Genomic DNA, 21495 nt, shown 5'->3' with positions numbered 1-21495 from the left:
GTGTAAGGGATAAAGGGGAAAACAGCCAAAAGAGGGAAAACCGACAATGAATACCATGTTAAAGACCGAATACCATATTAAAGATACAAAAATTTATTACTGTATGCGTTATTATTTGGCCATCGTTTGTTATATTCAATTGCAATTTAATATGTTTGGCTTCCTTTTACTATGATCCCAATCGGCTTGTCTCGTAGGAGGTTTGCGTAAAAAATGGATAGAAAATGTCTCGCTCTCGTCTCGCTCTTGTCTCGTTCTTGTCTTGCTCTCGTCTCGCGCTCGGCTCGTCAGGTCTGGACGCACCATAGACTGCCGGAGTGCTGACGTCACGAATGTCAAATTGATTTCCAAACCAGGTTTAGTTCTTTTATATTTCTATTAAGCTCTTCCAAATGACGTCACAAGTTAATATAAAATGTAAAAAAAAACAGGTGATTGCCGACAACCGCCGACTTTTGTCTGGTATTTTCAATACGCCTATGATGGTTGCGCATGTAGCAAAATCTGTGAATTTTTTGTTTATTTTTCTTTACATTATTCGATTATTAATTGTTTGGTTGAGAATGATCACATAAATCATTAAATTAAATTCAATTTCGTTTCAAAATTCAAACTCAGATGATTTCTCTATTGCCCAGTGCGCGCGATCATAGTGCGCGTACTACCAGAAGACATTCGCAATTCGGCCGGTGTGTAGAGACCAAGTCGCAAACACTAGTGCATAGATCCGACACTGTTTCTATTTTTCTGGTACTATTTTTGCGCAACAACGTTACGTGCATCCGAAGAGTGTGAGCAAAAAAAAGGGTGAGTCATTTGAGTGCCCTGGCATATTTATTTCTCAATATTTTCTTTTTTTTTCAATTCTCTTATCGTTCAATTTCGCAACATATTTTTGGTCCTTCGAGCCGGATAATTTAGCTAGATATTTCTTTTTGCACATTTTTTATTACTATTGGGAGATTTTAAATAATTTTCTATTAATTAATATTAAAATATTTGATAGGTAATATAGTTTGTTTTAATAAAATTTGTTTTTATCGATAAAATCGTTCGAATTCGTTTTTTTTGTCGCATTGCATTTAATCGTTTGGATAAATTCGTTACGCATACCTCGCAGTTCTGGGCTGTTTTTTTCGATTCTGAAAATCTTAAGAAAATAATAATATAATTAGCTTACTACTTTTCAAAATTTCGACATTTATAATTTTATTAAGTACTTATTAAGATTCAGTCAAGATTACAAGAAAAATAAACTTGAAATATTTGTAAATTTCGTCATTTTTCATCAGCCGTTAGGATTAATTTTTAATCTGACAACGCCGCTCTGTTGTTATAGTATTTTCTATAGTAGGGGAATTGGACGCGGTCAACAGTGTCAATACTGTCGATAAACAGCTGATTGGCATGATCAGCTGTTTGCCGTGCTTTTATTTTTCCATATTTCTTAACTATTAATAAACTATTAATGTATAATTGTTTCATTTTATATAAAAGACCAAAATTAGCATTTAAAATGGGTCTACACTGGCAAAATGTGTGAGAATAAAAGAATTTAAACATCGTCATTTCAAAAGTAAGTACTGTTCTGTGGTAATACAACATCTCGTTTTATTTACCTAAAATATTTACCATATTTGTTAAAATTTGTTTATTTGTTTTATAATATAATTTTGTGAATATAATATATTATGTATATTATAAGAAGTAATGTTTATATTTTTGTTACAATATTGTCCGATTTAAAATCGTATATTTGTATTTAATTATGAATACAAATAATTTGTATGTTTACATAAATTATAATTGGTATGTTTACATTTGTAAAATAATGCCTATTTACGTTTTCTATTACTAAGATAAATATTTTATTTCAGATTTCTAAAAGATAGTGAGAGAAAAATTAAATGGTTTTCTCTGTTAGGATTTATTCATAGCATAATATTAAAAAGTCGAGCAAAAGAGAACTCAAGAACAGCTGATTTTTTTATAAGGAATTGAAGAAAATATTTAAAATCTGATGATTTTCACAGCCATTTATGTCGCGATTTGTGGTCTTTCAGTTGTTTCAACATCACCTAGGAAATTAACATTAAGATATCAGGATCCTGCATATAACGAGATAAGAACTATGATCTTGTTAGGATACCTATTCCGTCACAATATGTAAGTACATATATATTTACAGTTTAATTTTTTAATATAAAATATTACTATATACTAATATGTATACACAGATTCAAAGTGTACAGGGTGGTGCCTTTCATACGATATGAAGGTTTCAAGGATTTTTGTTGATGGAAGTTTGTATTGAAAGAACAAATGGAGGGTTTAGAAATCAATCAAGTCATACAAATTCACTTTCATTTTCACACATTATATATATATATATATATATATATATATATATATATATATATATATATATATATATATATATATATATATATATATATATATATATATATATATATATATATATATATATATATATACAAGTGTCCCAGAAATGAGTGCAATATTTTAACTGGTAGTATAGTTCAACCCCAAAAACACGCCTATGAGGTTTTTTTTGCGAAAAAAAAATGTTGAAAATTTGATATTTTTCTTGACATTTTCCGGAAAATGTTGAAACACTTTTGAGTGCCACTGTTCACTCCCCGGGAAATTCGTTTACCGGGCATAGCGAGTGTCGGAGAGAATGCAACGTTGCCACCTCCTACCATACCCACATTCTGCATGTTTATCTATAAATTCAATTATTTTAAGTTGCTACAGAAAAAAATACGAAAATTTATTTTATTCATATTAGTGTAGGTTGCTCTACTAATTCTAGAGAAACGCGCAATAATTTAAATACTTTTTACAGTGGAGTAAACTGAAAAAATAAATCTTAACAATAATTATCATAGCTTCTTTTTTCGCCATATGAGGAAATATTTTCAATTGTTTCAATAAACAATTATAACCTTTAATGTTTAGTTAGAGCTTACCCTTTTGATGAAAGTGTTTTTTATCCAGCACACATATACGCAAACACATACACACCAAATATCTATTAAACTGAACATCACAAACCTATCACATGCCTATCACTTTTAAAATATTATTTAAAATTTTTCACATGATAATAATCAAACACTAAACTCATAAATACAATAAAAAATGTTAAAAAACTTGCTTTAATAACTACTACTAATACTTATATCCGGCGGCTGATGGTAGACAGTCCGGGGTTTTCTTCGACATTTCTTCAAAACCGACGCAACCCCGACAACGATTTCGAAAACACTAAAGGAATTACAAATTACAAATTTTTATTTCGGAATTTTTTGACTTAGCGTCCTCTACTGGACTGATGTATTACTATTATGGGTCAACGTTTTGGTGGTTGTCTAAAGATAGATAAATCAATTTTCTAAATGTTTAATGTATGGAGTAGGGATATCCCAAAAATAAAATAAAAGTACAAGAAAGGGTATACCCAAGAAAGAATTAAGGTAAAATCAAAGAGTATTCTACGTTATCTAAAATATAAAAATATGGGAAGCCCCGACAAAAATCTGACACCTGATATCAAAGTGATAAACAAACATCGGCGCATGCGGCAGCGAGCACTTACACTTAATTTTTCAGTTCATTGCTAGATGGCCTTTTACTAGGGATGCACTGCAAACAAATATTCCAGCAAAACTAAAGTGTTTTTTCTTATTCTAAATTCTAACAAATAAATAAACCTGTAAAACTGTATAAATAAAATCGGTCTTCGATTTAAAAAAAAAGATCGATTATACCAAAAAATCGTTTGATAAAAATCACGTCGATTTGATAATAATCGATTCGAATCGTACATCCCTAGTATGGTGTGTAGTTTAAGGTTATGTTTAAGGTTAATCGTGGGTTATTAAACTCGCACAAAAACAAAACAGAAAACAACAAAAAACAATGCAAACAATGCCAAATAAACCTGTAAAAAAGTACTTTTATTATTCAAAATGAAATATCATATAATTCAGTTGGTATACGAATATTTTTTGATTTATTTATAATGTTTGGTGTCAAAAATATGTGAGAAATGAGGTAAACAGTTTAAATGTCTTAATAAATTCGTTTTTAATTTATTAACCTTTCAGGTATCTACCTAATGGTAGGAAGAAATTAATTATGTAATGGTAGGAAAAATAATTTCACTTTAATTATGTATTAGAAAATCAGTAATCTTAAATTAGGAGCATCAATGGAGAAGAAGGCAATTGTAATCACAATACAATAACAGATCTACAAATACCAAGCAATACATTAAATCAAAAATCTCAGTAACACTGTTGTAATAATGTACTCCCTGTGGTCTTATTAAGTATAAAGTTTTGTTTTACATGAAAATAATTATCCCATTTAATTATTCATTAAATTTTAGTGTCAGCTTATTGATAGCTCGATTACCAGTCAAATAGTTTCGATGTTTTCTATACTATGAAGAAAATTTGATCTGATTAGATTAATTCAGATGTAAATTTATGTTATACGGTAAGATATTTTTAAACAAACCAAGAAAGTTCTCTTCAGACAAGTTCTGGTCTGAAATTGCAAATATTAATGAAAAAGTTATACATGTAGTTTTCTATTCATAAATGATATTATTGATTTTATTCTAGGTGAATGTATCGAGTCATATTATATTCTGCAGAATATATTGAGAAAAATGGTAAACTAACTAAAAGTGCTAACAAAATTTCTTAGGAAGTTATCGATATACCTAATTATTAGAAGCTGTAACAAATGTTCAAAGAGTCAGAGTATACTTTATTAGAAGTGTGTTAGATAGAATTATACACTTTAAAGAAAATATCTTTTATTATTGCAGGTAATGCATATTGTGTAATGCATATAATATGTGAAATCTATTATTACATACAAAGATTGAAAATTATTTAAACAGCTACCTGTATGTTGTCTCACAATCTCATTTAGTGAATGGGTTATTAAAAATTGAACATATTTACACACAGAATATTGTGGATATGGATATCTGGAAAGCATGTTATAACCATTTTTATTTTTAGGATTTATGAAATGATTACATAAATATACTAACAACAAATTGCAATGCATCTGTATATTAGAGACAAAGATGAAAGAGAGTAACAAGAATATATGTATTCAAAAGAAAAATATCAAGACCATTTGTAGTAATTAAAATTAAAGAATAAAATACATAAAATGTACCATATGATCGAAAAAAAAACGGCGTCCAGTTGGCTGGGAAATGACGATCAATGACATTTCCTATATAAATTTACATATAAAATGACAGCGACCTTCATTTCATAGCCATCGTTGACGCCGTTTTTTCTCGATCATACGGTAGTTTATGTGTGAACAAATTCTCATTTCATATAAAAATTGGAGCTCTATCTAGAGTATATTTGAATATAAATGTTTTTATGTATTGGAAGGGGGACTGTAGTTTTCAAATATAATAAAGAAAATAGACTAAAAAAACATGTGTGTAAGTTCTTTTTTAAACTATTCTTTTTTAAAACATTATATTTTACGTAAATGTGTTTCAAATAGGTTGCTTTTCACAATAAAGTCAATACGCAGTAATTATGCTTTACTTTTTCAAAACACACTCTTGTTTTTTATTATCAGAGAGTTATTAATATTAGAAAATTTAGTTACATGAATATAATAGGAGCAAATATTATGTTTCAAGTTTCAAGTAATTAGAATATGATATGAGTCATAATAGCTTAAATATGATTGCTCATAAAATACCTAGTATATACACATTTAGATATATCTCTTTAAATATAAATTAGTATTGCCACCATGCGATTAATGGGAAATACAATATGGTCGTGAAAAAAAAAACGGCGTCAGCGATGGCTATGAAATAAAGATCGCTGTCAATCTATGTGTAAAATTTTATGGAGAATTTCACCGACCGTTATTTTCAAGCCATTCTGGACGCCGTTTTTTCCGACCATACGGTATTTCTAGGTATGGAATTATGTCTCTAATATGTAGTTAGGTAATTTTTTCCATTTGCCTATTGTTAATTATAACGTCGTCAAACTATAAAATTTGCTATATTTTTTAGTTAATTTTTTTTAGTAATATCAAAACATGTTTTGAATAGTTTAATTAGTAATAAAGCTACTAACATATTCAGTTATTCTTTTTTCTATAAAGCTTTTTTGATAAAAAAATGAGTATACTGCTAAGACGTTAAATTGCCTGAGAAATTACGATCGATGCCATTTACCATCCACTTTTACACAATAAAATGCCATCGATCGTAATTTCAAAAGCAGAAAACTTGCCGCCGTTTTTTCCAATGAAATGGGCGGTGGGGAGAAAATTACAGATTCCTGTATTATATTAACGACTAACGACATTATTAATCGCATGTACACAAAGCATGTACACTATTAGAAATCGATCTAATTTCTAATATTATCGAGCTTTTAAAATTCGAGAAAGTGATCGGAGATTGTGTTTAAAGTGTTGTGAAATGTTCGTTAGTGCATATTTTTGTGTCGGTAATCGGTATCGGTATAGGCAAATCACGATGGAGTATAGAAATCCGGAGAAGGTGGATATGCTAAGAGCATAGGTACTTTCTGGCAGGGGAAAGCGCTGTAGAAGCTCGGAGACTTTATTCCGAAGAGTATCCGAATAGATAAATCCCTAATGCTCGAACCTTTGTAAGTATGGTTCAGCATTTGAGGGATTCGGGAAAAGCAACGAAGAATTGCTGCAAAACGTTAAAAATTCCATGCTCAGAAGAAGGAGAGCATGTATTGGAAATGGAGGTCGTCATTTTGAACAATTATTATAATAGCATGCAGTCAAGAAGCAAGGGTATACCGGGTGGTGCATCATCGTTGGAAATATAGGATATCCCATGCAAATTTTGAACTGTCGAGATATTGGATCCCCTTGTGCAAATTTGTAATGTATCTTTAAAAACCATTTACGATTTAGCTCTAAAATTAATAGGGGAGCCAATATTTCCACAGTTGAAAATTTGCATAGTGTTGTTAAGAATTGTAGTGAAGTGATGTTATTAAGTGTAGTGTTATGTGCAGTTTTAAGAGTGGTAAAATGGAAAAAAAGAAAGCTCTGCAGTTGTATCTCTCTGCTATAGGGATATCTTTTTTTATTGTTTGGTAAGTTTTTTTTCTTTTAGTTTATTTTGTGTAATGTGAAAAGTAGGGCTACTGGCGATCACCCACTTAAAAAAAGTAACGCACCTCTGCAGAACCTCTTGGATGGTGTGGGATTTTGCAAGTACTTTTTAAGTCTTTCTAGTCGATGTGGCAACAGCGGGCGGCGAACAAGCTGAGATCCGCGAGATCTCTCCCCCGCGCCGGGGGATCCGCGAGATTCCCCGGCGGCTCTCAAAATGTCGCAATTTTTTTTTTAAACTTTCAAAGTTAAATAACTCGGTTATTTTCAATCTATTTTAAAAATGGTAAAGAGAAAATATGTTTCTTTTGGCCAGATCTACCACCCCTTAAAATATCTGCACTCATTTCTGGGACACCCTGTATATATATATACCGATCGGGACAGGTCAACTCTGTGTATAGGATTTTAACGTGTAAGACAGTGATGTAGGCAGCTTAATGGCAAATCAAATGTATTAAAAAGAGAAAAAAGTTGGGTGGGTATGGGTGGGTACATTTCTTCTGAGCGGTATTGCCGGATTTTGCATCAAAATTTCAAACCGCAGAAGTTTCAAAAAAATGTTGCATCAGGGTTGGATCTGGATTTTCGACAACTAGTTACTCATTTTACTACAACTGTAATATATTACATTTAGCTTAGATATAGTATCTTCATTTCAGTAATATACATGAAAGTTTTTAACATAGTTTATTTTATTCTAATTTATTTAAGGCTAAGATAATAGATTTATACCGGATCGACAAGAGAAAGTCTTGGGCAGGGCCGCCTTAAGGTGATTTGGTACCCTAGGCACCATTTATTTTGCTGCCCCCTTCAACTAATAAAATTCAAGTAAATTTTGTTATTCGGCCTGCCGCCCTAGGCAGCTGCCTATCTTGCCTAATGGATAAAGCGGCACTGGTCAGCATTTACTGAGGGAGGGGTAAACCGCTGGTGTATTTTGGTTTACAAGATGTTGACATTACTTGGTATTAGTGGTATTAATCGTGGTATTAGTTGGCATTTTTTCCATTATAAGTGGTATTAGTGTACAGAAATTTGTCAGCGGCTTACCCCTCGGCATTTACCTACATGTGTAGAAGTGAATCGCTATGGCGATGTTGTAAATCGGAGAGAAAAAAATCCAAAGTTCAGAACTGTTCCGCGCCATATGGAGGCAAGAGGCTATCGCGCACAGCTGCTTTCAGAACCGTTCTCGAGTAGCCCAGAGCTTAAAGCTCTGGAACTTGAAATTCGCGAATGGAGGACAGCAAATCGGCACCCAAAGCCGTGTGTACGTATAATTAAATAAACTAACCGTAAAACATGCTATTACTTAATCACGTACATCCGTAGTTACTTAATAAAATAGGTAATCAATTAATTACATAATGTATTAAATAGCGCAAATTCTATTATATTGTCGACCGATCCGAGTTAATAGTTAATAGCCGCATTCTTCTTCGCATTCAGCACTTCGCATTCTTCTCTCGTATTATAGAGTCTTTTCTTTCTCAGTATATCGTATTGTACTGAACATGTTGACTGTCCTCTTCATATACACGACAACTGGCACCCAAAGCCACGTATTATTAAATATAAACTAACCTTTTGGTTAGTTTATTTATTTGTTATTTTTTGCTTCTTTATTACGTTAGTGACGTACATCCGCAGATACCTAATATGGCAGATAATCAGTTAATTACATAACGTAGTAAATAGCGCAAATTCTATTAATTCTATTATTGACATGTCGACCATTGTAATCAGTATAATTACGTATCATTGTAATTATGTATTAAATAATTATAGAGGTGTATATGATACATTGATGACAGACAAATGATTGATTATATTGTTAAGTGCTATAAACTAGTACAAAATTAAAAAAGTATTTTTAAATAAAGTTAAAGTAAGTTCTGGAAAATATATCCACATTACTATTATTAATGAGAACTCTTATCGATTTATAATTTGGGATAAACATTAACATGAGTCATCTTTTTATTACTATAGTCAATTTTCTGCACAAGGCTTATAAAACACGGGCACATAAATTTATTATCAATTCAATTTGATAATTTGATTATAATATGTTCTTCAAATACCATTTCGGTATTCATACAAAACGGCTTTTTATTACATATCTGCCGTACTTATCCATCAATAAATATTTCTTACATGTTAGAATAGAGCAGGCCCTAAAATGAATAAATTTAAATTTATTTATCTCTACTCATCCTTGACTCTGATGGACACTGACATTATGGCCGCTGACTAGAAGGAGAAGGTGGGCGCTGCATTTCAGTCATAGGCGTACTTAAAACTAAAAGTTCTTATAGATATATTCAGAATTACTAATTACTCGTTGTCCATTATTATAGACATAGAGGGTTACAAACAACATTAAAAGGCTAAAGATAAGTAAAACTTTATACTGATAAGTTTTCTGTACCAATATTAGACAAAATAGGTAGTAGGTATATTTCATATTATAACATTATGATAATGTAATACCATACTCACAACCGTTGTAACACTAGTTACACTACCCCGCTGAAATTTAATATTATTATAAATAAATCATTTATTTTACACCCCTCAAAAGGTAGCACAACTAGAACCATAAATATACAAATGTATAGTTTTTATTTAAGTGTTACAGTAAGCTATACAGCATTATAATAAAGACCAATACTTACCATGCACTGACACAGTTCGTAGATAGGTCGATTTGTTGCGCGAACTAGAAGTGGGAATTCTAGTTCCCTGGGAGGAACTAGTTCCTTAGTTCTAGTTCCTCCAGAGGAATAGTTCCTTGAACTAGGTCTTTACTTCACAATAGTTCCCGACTAACATTGACATCCCCCTTGCTTGCTAATGCGTTTAGTTGTCAGTCAAAACTATTCACACTATGATCTGTATAATTTTTATAATGTACGGAGATATAACGAGACGTGTAATTGTGTATGTTAAAAACATATAGGTAAGTTTTATTGCAGATAAAAAAAATAAAAAAGAAACTCAAATTAGAGTTTAAAAAACTATGTCACAAATCAATTGGAGCAAATATTACAAAAATTTTACGAAAAAAAAATTGTCTAAAAATTCAGAATATCTACTTCGTTTTATAAGATATTTCTGAATTTTAGGGACCTGAAGTGAAACATTTCCATAAAATATTTAAAAGACAAGCTAAAAATCAAAAACAGTATTTACGACAATTTTCTGTGGTAATTACGCCGGCTGTGGCAATAGACAATGCCGAATCCATCGTCGTCGCCTTGTATTATATCTCGGATCTGCCGACTGAATAGATTCCCGTGAACTAGTCTTTTAATTAGTTCCTCTATGTCCGGATCCGATAACATACGGCTGGCACTCCCCACGTCGGCCTAGCATTAATCGCGGTGATTGATCCATACGTAAACTAGTCTTTTATTTAGTTCCTCTAGTTCCTTTAGGTCCGGATCCGATAACATTATGCTGGCACTCCCCACTCCTGCGTAGAATCGATCGCGCTGGCCCGATCCGTACGTACGTAAACTAGTCTTTTATTTAGTTTTAGTTCCTCTAGGTCCGGATCCGATAACGTACGGCTGGCACTCCCCACTCCTGCCTAGCATCGGGCTACGCGCGCTGGCCGATCCCTCGCCGTCGCATATTATTATACATGTATATCGGTCACAGTCTCGATCCCGGAATAGGTCCTGAGGAACTAGTTCTTTGAGAAACCAGGAACTGGTTCCTTTCATTCCGGGGTTGGAATAGTTCATTGGAACTAGTTCGTTCACGAACTACACACCTCTAGCGCGAACGGGTCCGTGCGATGGGTTGCCCGGCGATTTGACAGAATATCGATTTTTGGGCGAACCATTATAAAAAATATAACGAACAAAATGGACAAATTTCCAGACGAACTAACGGATCGTATCCACGAACCGCATCGACGACGCCCCGCATCGATCATCTTCCGTCATAAACTTTGTCAGCTATCATAAAACGATTCTTATAACAATTCTAGTAAATTAAATTTTACAGAATTCATAAGTAAAACTTTTAAACTATAATTGGCTGTAATACTAAATCTAAATGGAAATAAAATATTAGTACGCCTATGACTCAAGAGTTTCATGGGTGACACGTGGCGACAAAAATTCCAAATGGCTTCCAAATCTTCGAGTGGGGAGATGAGACCAATCAGCTATGACATATCAAGTGGTGGGAAAGAAGTAAGGAATCTCTTAATATGGAGACGGTCCTTTGACCGTCTTTGATTGTCTTGAATATTAGTCATAGTTGCCAGGTGTAAGAAATTTCCCTAAATCTAGTAAGAATTAAAATTTAAATCATAGAAGTAAATTTTCGGAAAACATATTTTTTAGACAAAATTTAATGTGTGTTTTAATTTTGTTCCCAAACTTGGCATTTCTAATAGTATCATCAGAAAATATCTTTTAATAATTATACACTACTCAAAACAATTATCGCATATTTGAAGAAAAGTAATTATTACATATTTCTAACTGAAGCATGCATTTTTCTGTCTTTCTCTTGTGAGTTTTTTAGGATAATTAGGGTATGCACTGGCATGCAATTTTTAGTCGGCCGACTTTGGACTTGGTTGCAAAAGTGAAAACAATACATTCTTATGGAGCCGATCGGGCCAATATTTGATTACATTGGCCTTAGGCTATGCGCTGACAGGTAATTTTAATCGGCCGACTATTTAGTTGCATATTTGTAACCAATATATTCTTATGGATATATATGAATATATTCTTATGGTCCACATGCAATCAAATAGTCGGCCGATCGACTTCATAAGCATGTATTGTTTTCACTTTTGCAACTAAATAGTCGGCCGACTAAAAATTATAGGTCTGCGCGTAGGCTTGTTTTATCGAATTTCCCTCCACAGTCCAAGTCAGGGAATTCAAAATGTCTTGTTTTTCAAATTAATATTTTTTTAGAAAATATGCGATAATTGTTTTGAGTAGTTTATTTTTTTTAAAATGTAATTTTTCTTTATTGAGATTTAAAACAAAAATTCTAACCAGAAAACGAAAACTATTCTAACTAATGATATTATTTGACAGTATGCTATTAGTTATGCAGAGGTTGTTAGAGGAAGTTTATCTGGCAACACTGAGTGCAGTCTCGAATTATCATCGGTATCGGAGTCGATTTGTGCTCCCACCATGCTCATTCTTAATCCCGCCTACACGTTTACGAACCGGCAACACTGTATCCCCCCTTTTATTTTGCGTCTCCCTCTGTCAACCGGTCAATTGTATTATTCTCTGTCGTATGCATTAAAATCCTATACACAGTAATTAAATGACCAGGACTGTATATATATGCAACGCCACCAATACGCAGCCCCCTACATCACGCGGACACGTCGAAGCCCGGTAGTCTGGGTTGGCGCGGCAAGGGGCGGACGTGCGACGAATTTAATTCGGCTGGAATATTTTCTTGTTTTGACGTCGTATATCGGCCGGGCGTCATGTTGCGCGGTAGCGGGAAGCCCGGCATTGTTGCCGTATCTTTAATTTGTACTCTTTTCTACTTAAATTATATAAGTAATATTTATTTAATGTATTTTGATGATTTTTATGACTCATGTGATATCAAAATATCTCATTTTTCAATAATAGTAAAATTGCAAAATAAAACACTAATTCACCACAATATACCAAAACACTTTATTTTTGTACTAAACGCGTGTTTCGCTAACCATATTAGCATCATCAGAAGATGATTAAAATACATGATGACAAAAATAAAGTGTTTTGTGGTGAATTAGTGTTTTATCTTGCTGTTGTAACACCAGCCCTCAACTGTAAAGTAGTAAAATTTTAAATTTATATTTTAAATTTACAATTATAGTAAGCAGTTGAAAAAAAACTTATTTCTAAACATTTCTTATAACTATTGCAGAATGACTCACTGTTTTCATTAAATTTTTAGCAGGTTTTCTATTTGTGTATTTAATAATTTTATTTTATTGTTTTACAAAAATTGGTTAGCAATAGTAGCCTAAATTAATAAAAAAATGTTAATCTATAGTGTCATTTTAACAGAGTTATTTCCAGGTTGAAGTTAAACTTTTTCAAATAGAATGTTATACCGGGTGCGTCTCAAAAGTGGCTCAACCCCTATAACTCTTCGTTCAATAAATCAATAAAGAAAGCAACAGTTTGCAAATTGGGACTTTAGGCTTTCATATGTTCCTTGTGTTCTTTTTTTCTCCATTCTGATGAAAGCAATACACCGGAAAATTTAAAAAAATGGTTATTCCGATAATTCTTCCTTCTTCTTTAATAACTAAAAAAATATTACTTGCTGCATATAAACATAGTTAGCTGCATATACAATATTAGCCCATTATTGTAAGTTAATATGGTTTTTTATATAGCAATTATCATTATGTGGATACAATTTATTTCAATGTATAATTGCAGTTTTTAAATAGAATATTTGCATTTTTTAATGCATTATTTAACTTTTTAACATAAATCAACCTAATTTAAGAGTATTATTATTTTATTTAATTTAATTGAACCAGAGAATTTTGCTCTTCGTCATGTTATCTTAATAAACTGCACTCACACTCGCAGATAACGCGCTGTCAGTCAGAGATATTGATATTTTCATGAACTTGTCCTATACGTAATTTCACACACAGAAACTAGCGTAGAATAGACAATAACCAAAATTTTACGTCGATTCGATTGTTTTGATTATCTCATGTAAATCAGCCGCCTATGTCATAAACTTAATCAATTAATGTATCTTGTTTATGGAAACAAGTATAGGATATATTTTTCGAAAGCTCATAACAAGACAAATAAAATTAAATTTTTTTAATGAAATAAGCGACAATATTAGTACCTGTACTTTTTGAAAATTTGTTACATCTTTAAAAATAATCTAAAATGTCTATATTCCATGGATATAGTGATAAATGAGGTTTAAATGATAAGAAAATGCATTTTCTACGAAAACTTGAAGAGATGGGTAAAAAATGGTATAATACAATTTGATAGACAATTACATTGTGCATCTGATTCACGTAAAATATATAGGGTGCGCCGTTTAAAGCTAGTCATTATTTAATATAAATTTTTGGACACTCTGTATAAGGTAGTAAAATTTTTATTATTGCAACACAATATCTGATCAATAAATAATCTTCAGTAAATATTCAGTACTCGATTCAGTATTAAAAACTTTGGTACCCTTGGAGAAATGAAGCCTTAATATTTTTACTGCAATTTCATAAAATTGAAAATATTGCAAAAACGGTAAGGTTTAAGTGTGATAAAACTTAATCAAATTTACCTTTATTTTAATCGTAGAATCTAAAAATAGAATAATATACAGGGAGTTCCATTTAAAAAATACAACTATAATATTTTTTACATATTTGGGACACTCTGTATCTTGTAAAAATATTTTTAAATTTTATCTCTAATAGTCCTTCAACGAACCCAAAACTTACAATTTGTAAAAATCTAATCGTTTAGCTACAATACTCCGTGTCGTATGTGGTGAACAACCCTGTATATTTTATATGATGTTTTATATGATTTTAAGTTTATTTTTCAATAAAATATCTAAAGTAAAAGACTGTTTATTTTTAAAGCTGTAACTGCAAGTCCTAAACGTCACAAGTTTATAAACTTATTATTTTTTAAATATACAAATAAGTACTATGTATTAATACAGGGTGAGTTTCCTACGATGTTCTCTATGGGTATCTCGGAAACTACTGGAGATAGAGAGTCGGTGAAATGGGGAAAGAATAAGTTTAGTGGGATCATAAATAATATGCGCCTTGCAGATTTTTCTTGGTACCTTACAATTTACATTGTAAAGAATTAAACAAACTAAAACTTAAAAAATAATATCACTACACACACTTTAAGTTATTTTAGAAATGTTCAAAAAATCCGAATTTGAACAGCGAAAGGAATGCGGGCCAATGCAAACCACTGGGCAATTTACGGATAAATTCAACTGAAGCCATACCCCCCGTACCGATGCCGCGCTGTTCAACTTAAATGTTTCGCACTTTAGGTGAGGTGATCGAGGAGGCCCATGCATCTCTCAGGTCCATCTCTTCCTATCCTTGAGTTTGCATAATTATTATGATATAAATAAATTTTAACATTTATTTCATTATGGGGGGGGGTCATAATGAAAGTCATGTTGGAACCACTCTATTGATGCGCGAGTATCTACACGCTTTTCTTCATTTGAAAAATTCATATTTACAATTTTTTTTCATTTTGATTTACAAAATTTGGATGTGACAGCTTCACATTTCTGAGAGCAACGGCGATTGAACTTGTTTCCATGGCTAACTAAGTGAAACTGTTTAAAAATGATAAGAATTGGCTATAACTCGGTAATTTTTCGAAAAAAAACATATTACAGCTTATATCGCTAAAAAGCTTAAAAAATGGCGCTTTTTATGAAGTCATGGCCAACTATGGTTTCCATTTAAAAAAAAAAGATATGTTTGTATCATATGTCAAAAATGACAGGCTTTAGAAGAAAACGGAGGACACAATCTCATTAAGGATGTGATTATCTACAACTTTTATCTGAAAACTTTTTGTCTAAAATAGATTATAATGGAATTAGGGATAATTTTTAAAATAGTCAAATTTTTTTTTTTTCGAAATATCTAGCAAGCCATGAACTTTTTCAAAAATCTGAAAAGCGCATATTTATGACCCCACAAAACTGCAATTCTTTCCCCATTTAACCGACTCTAGCTCCAGTAGTTTCCGAGATACCCATAAAGAACATCGTAGGAAACTCACCCTGTATATTTAAAACAAAATAATATTATAAAATATGATTTACGAATATTTACGTTTTTTATATTTATTATATTATAACACTGTATATTTTTAAAGCTTCCATTTATATTTTCTTAGTGTAATTAAAAATCTTAAGTCTTAAAATAATTTTCTAAAATAAATTTATTTTAAATTCAATATAAACATCTAAAAAAACTATTTCATTAATTTTCTAATGATAATCTTAAGTAGAAAGATCTAAACTCTTTCGTTTAAGTAGGGTACGATGGTGCCGGATATAGCGGGCTTCTTATACTCTTAATATATATCAAACATATACAGCGGGCTTCTTATACTCTTGATATGTCTGTTACGCGCTTACGCGCCCCTAGGTCACATACATGGGTACTAGAGGTGTATATTTTGATATACTTTAAGATTTTATGAAGCCGACCGATTTCTCGGCTATCGATAGAGATGACCTTCCTGATGCCTATATTAAATATATACATCGCGGTTTTACGAAGCCCGATCGGGCTTCCTAAACCAAATCGGGCTTCGTAATGATGGCGCGTGGTACGTTTTGGTCTTGATAAAGGCGGATTGCATGTATATATATATATATATATATATATATATATATATATATATATATATATATATATATATATATATATATATATATATATATATATATATATATATATATATATATATATATATATATATATATATATATATATATATATATATATATTGGAAAATAATTTCTTGCAGTTTTTAGGTATATAATAAAATTATATAAGAGTTTCTTGCCTTGAACTGCTAATATAGAAATTAATTCCACGCTGTGTTCGACATAATGTGGATCAACCTGCTCTCACTACCGGTTTCGGGGCCCTACCCCATCATCAGGTGAGCTTGGGTATTTCCACAATATGTCGAGCACAGCGCAGAGTATATAAGCACGACTTGTCGTAAAGTAGGGACTTAATATCTTACCGCTACTTTACGACAAGTCGTGCTTATATACTCTGCGCTGTGCTTCGACATATTGTGGAAATACCCAAGCTCACCTGATGATGGGGTAGGGCCTCGAAACCGGTAGTGAGAGCAGGTTGATCCACATTATGTCGAACACACAGCGTGGAATTAATTTCTATATTAGCAGTTCAAAGCAAGAAACTTATATAATTTATTATATACCTAAAACTGCAAGAAATTTATTTTCCAATATATAATTTGGGCTAGCCGAAAAAAGCCTTTATTTACTATCGATAGTTGTGCCTCGGTGGTACGAAAGTACTACCATTGCACGCAGGCCGCTATCTCGCGATGCGGGACTTAATATCTTACCGCTACTTTACGACAAGTCGTGCTTATATACTCTGCGCTGTGCTCGACATATTGTGGAAATACCCAAGCTCACCTGATGATGGGGTAGGGCCCCGAAACCGGTAGTGAGAGCAGGTTGATCCACATTATGTCGAACACAGCGTGGAATTAATTTCTATATTAGCAGTTCAAGGCAAGAAACTCTTATATAATTTTATTATATACCTAAAAACTGCAAGAAATTTATTTTCCAATATATAATTTGGGCTAGCCGAAAAAAGCCTTTATTTACTATCGATAGTTGTGCCTCGGTGGTACGAAAGTACTACCATTGCACGCAGGCCGCTATCTCGCGATGCGGGACTTAATATCTTACCGCTACTTTACGACAAGTCGTGCTTATATTCTGCGCTGTGCTCGACATATTGTGGAAATACCCAAGCTCACCTGATGATGGGGTAGGGCCCCAAAGAAACCGGTAGTGAGAGCAGGTTGATCCACATTATGTCGAACACAGCGTGGAATTAATTTCTATATTAGCAGTTCAAGGCAAGAAACTCTTATATAATTTTATTATATATATATATATATATATATATATATATATATATATATATATATATATATATATATATATATATATATATATATATATATATATATATTAATATTATTTTACTAAAATTACACTATAGTTGTATAAGATCTCACCATCGAAAAAAAACAGCGTTAGGGTTGGCTTTGAAAGCAAGATTTATGTAATTTTATAAAATGTAAATTTATGTGGTGAATGTCATTGATCGTCAATTTTATTTTGCTCACAATGTATACTCAATGTAGATATTTATATTCACCAACTTCATGTTTATATTTTGTTTTAGGAAGTGAAGATATTCATGGTGTGGAAGTCGTTACTTTAATTACATAGTGCATATGAAATTGGTCCTTTACATCATGTTTAAAATTGACGTAATGCTACTATGCAAAATAGTGAGAGATGTGAACCCTAGGCAGAGCTACAGAATTACTTTTGTTGAGAGACAAATTATGATAGTGATTAGAATCGCATATTCTAGACTTTTACTTAAAAAATGATTTGTTCGGAATGAACTTTTATAGTGTGGAGGAATACCTGCAAATTATAATATGAGGCCTACGTATATGATAATTTTATTATGATCTGTTGTGTTTGTTTTTTTATATTTTGTATTATATATTTGTGTTAGCTTTAAGAATTTATTGACTATTCCTATACAATTGTACATTGTTTTATGGAAATAAATAAATGATTGATTGATTGAATAAGTTAGGAAACCATACGATCGAGAAAAAAACGGCTTCAAAGGCGACTGGGGAATGAAAATATGATAATTTCAGTGAGGTCAAGCCCTAGAAGTCATTTTCTTGGCTCGTACTATTTTTTAAAGGCGCTCTAAGGTTGTAATTTATTTTTACATTAAGTAAATATGATTTTTAAATGGTGTAGTTTAAGATTGACCTCGCTAAATTATCAATCGTCATTCCTCAGCCGCCTTTGACGCCGTTTTTTTTAGACTATTTGCTATAACTATGTTATCTGTTATGCAAATACATATGTCAACAAGTAAAAAGCCAATGAGAAATTAGTTTCTGCTTGGATCCTTACAGTGGCATTTAACAAAATATATATTTTTTCAGGTTACAATATTTTATTTAATATGAACCTGTAAATGTAAGAATATTATACATATATTATATTTTTTACTCAGTCCCTAAATATATTATTAAAATACAACACTTGTGTTTTTTATTAATATCGTGTTATGATTAATACCTAATTAATGTAAAATTATATGGTATGTAAATATCCTTACACTGAGAATTCGTTTGGTCAAAATATTACTCTCTTACTAATATGAATTTGAAAACTACAGAACATTGTTTTTTTTTAGTTTTTGTGCTAATATTTCCACTTAAAATTACCGAATATATTTATGGTATAGGTAGGAAAAGATGAATTTTGTGCTTTTTAATTATACATTATATTAATTATATTATTATTGTAAATAATATCTACTGATATTTAATATAAAAAATAGTTATTCACATGCATCTATTTTTCTTTTGTAATTAATACTATCTAAATAACAAGACATCTTATATAATAGATCCATTAACATTTTAGTTTATCAATTATCAATCACTATACGATATACAATACGTATAATATCTTTTAATTATATCTAACTTTTAATTATTGAATATTTAATAAACAAATTTTTTATAGTGTTTGTTAAATATTTTATAGCATATACTATTATGTATTTATAATAATTTATTAGTTTTATTGCATGAACATATTTTTAAAATTTATTATTAAAAAATATTTTATCTTTGCCTCTAACCACCTACTTCTATATCTCTGGCTTTTACTTTACTATCATCAATGAATCTCAAGGTTAAATTCTGTTTTGATGCTCTTCCGCTGTAAACTCCCCTACCACTTTCCTCTTTACCCCGCTGTCCATAAACTATGGTAGTGGGGGCACTCACCGATAAAACGATGTAGGCACCTCGATTTTGTGAATTTATGAATGACTTGCTCTATCTATTTTTATTCTTAATCTAAGATTAGAACAACTCGTTATTTTTGCAGACAATGCATCACAAGATGAAACACATCTTATACAATTTAAAATTCGTTATGAGGAAATTGATAATATATATGAAGAGTTCTACAAAAATCATAACGCTCTAATTGCTTTATTGTCTTTAACAGAAAACCGTAATTTAGAGGTAGAAGAGTCTATTCGTAAAATGTTTGATGATAGATATTTTTTAATTCGCACAACTTATCATGGTTTATTCAATAAAGATATAAAACCAGAGACAGATCAATGTAAAGTTTTTCATCAAACTAAATTGCAATTACCAAAAATAGATTTGCCTAAATTTTATGGTGATTATTCTGAATGGCCTGCATTTATAGATTTATTTAAATCATTGGTACATTTAAATAGTTCGGTTCCAAAAATTCAAAAATTTCAATACTTGCAATTATCTTTAGGAAAAGAACCTCTCTCTCTAATAAAATCTTTAAATTTAAGTGAAGATAACTATGATATTGCATATAAAAGTTTGGTCAATCGTTATGAAAATGTTCGCTTATTATCAAGTTCGTGTTGGCAGCAAATTACTGATTTACCTAAATTAACTTCAGAAACTCCTGTTGAATTAAGAACATTACTAAATGTTTTTAATGAGAATTTAGAAGCGTTACGAAATTTAGGTTTACCCGTAGATTCGTGGGATTTTGTTCTTTTTCATATTGCTATTGCCAAGCTTGATATGTCTACACTAAAAAGATTTGAGTTAGAACATAGCTCAACAAATATACCAACTTTCGAAAGTTTAAAAACTTTTTTAGAAAAACAGTGTGTAGCTTTAGAATCGATTGCATTCACTACTCAAAAATCTGACAAAAAATCATTTTCTTCTCATAGTTCCAAGGAAAAATTCGTTCGCAATAAAAAATCGTTTTTTACTATTAATTCTAGCAAATCTAATCTCAATAATTCTCAAAATGCAAGCTATTATTATTGTTCGTTTTGTAATACTAAAGGCCATCCTATATATCGTTGTAGTTCATTTCTGGAAAAATCACCTAAAGAGAGATATTCAATAGCAAAACAACATAAACTTTGTTTGAACTGTCTCTGTAATAATCATAATGTCGCTTCGTGTAGTTCTCGTTCTGTTTGTCACTCATGCAAAGGAAACCACCACACCCTTTTGCATTTTTCTACCGAAAATCAAATCGAAAATCAAGATGTAATATCGCCTCCCACGCCTAAGGATTCTGTTGCTGGTTCTCTACATACATCTCAAATTAATCCTATTCCAGGCACTTCTGGTTCTTCTCAAGTAAATTCGTTAATTAGTCTCTTATCGTCAGGCTCGCCTGTTATTATTTCTACCGCTCTCATCGAAATTCGCGATGAATATGGAAACTTCCATAAAGTCAGAGCTATAATTGACTCCGCTAGTGAATGTAGTTTCATTACGGAGAAATGTGCCAATAGGTTAGGATTGTTCAAACAAAAAATCAATTTATCGATATTCGGAGTTGGTCAAGTATCGTCTACCGCAACCAGCTTCATCTCGTCTCAAATTCGCCCATGCAACTCAT

At 31.5% G+C, this 21495-nt stretch overlaps 1 long non-coding RNA gene across 1 annotated transcript; it reads left to right on the top strand.

The window, feature by feature from the left end:
- The first annotated feature begins 1389 nt into the window (after nt 1–1389).
- LOC115890857 lies at nt 1390–19930 on the top strand. The gene is made up of 3 exons (XR_004051712.1): nt 1390–1576; nt 1878–2166; nt 18209–19930. It is a non-coding gene; the product is annotated as an uncharacterized LOC115890857 (long non-coding RNA).
- Nucleotides 19931–21495: the final 1565 nt, after the last annotated feature.

The sequence above is a fragment of the Sitophilus oryzae genome, unplaced genomic scaffold, assembly GCF_002938485.1.
Source record: "Sitophilus oryzae breed Bouriz unplaced genomic scaffold, Soryzae_2.0 scaffold_935_pilon_pilon, whole genome shotgun sequence".
Classification (NCBI taxonomy): Eukaryota; Metazoa; Arthropoda; class Insecta; order Coleoptera; family Curculionidae; genus Sitophilus; species Sitophilus oryzae.
The sequence above is the reverse complement of the archived record's forward strand: the minus strand, read 5'-3'. Positions and strand labels throughout refer to the sequence as shown.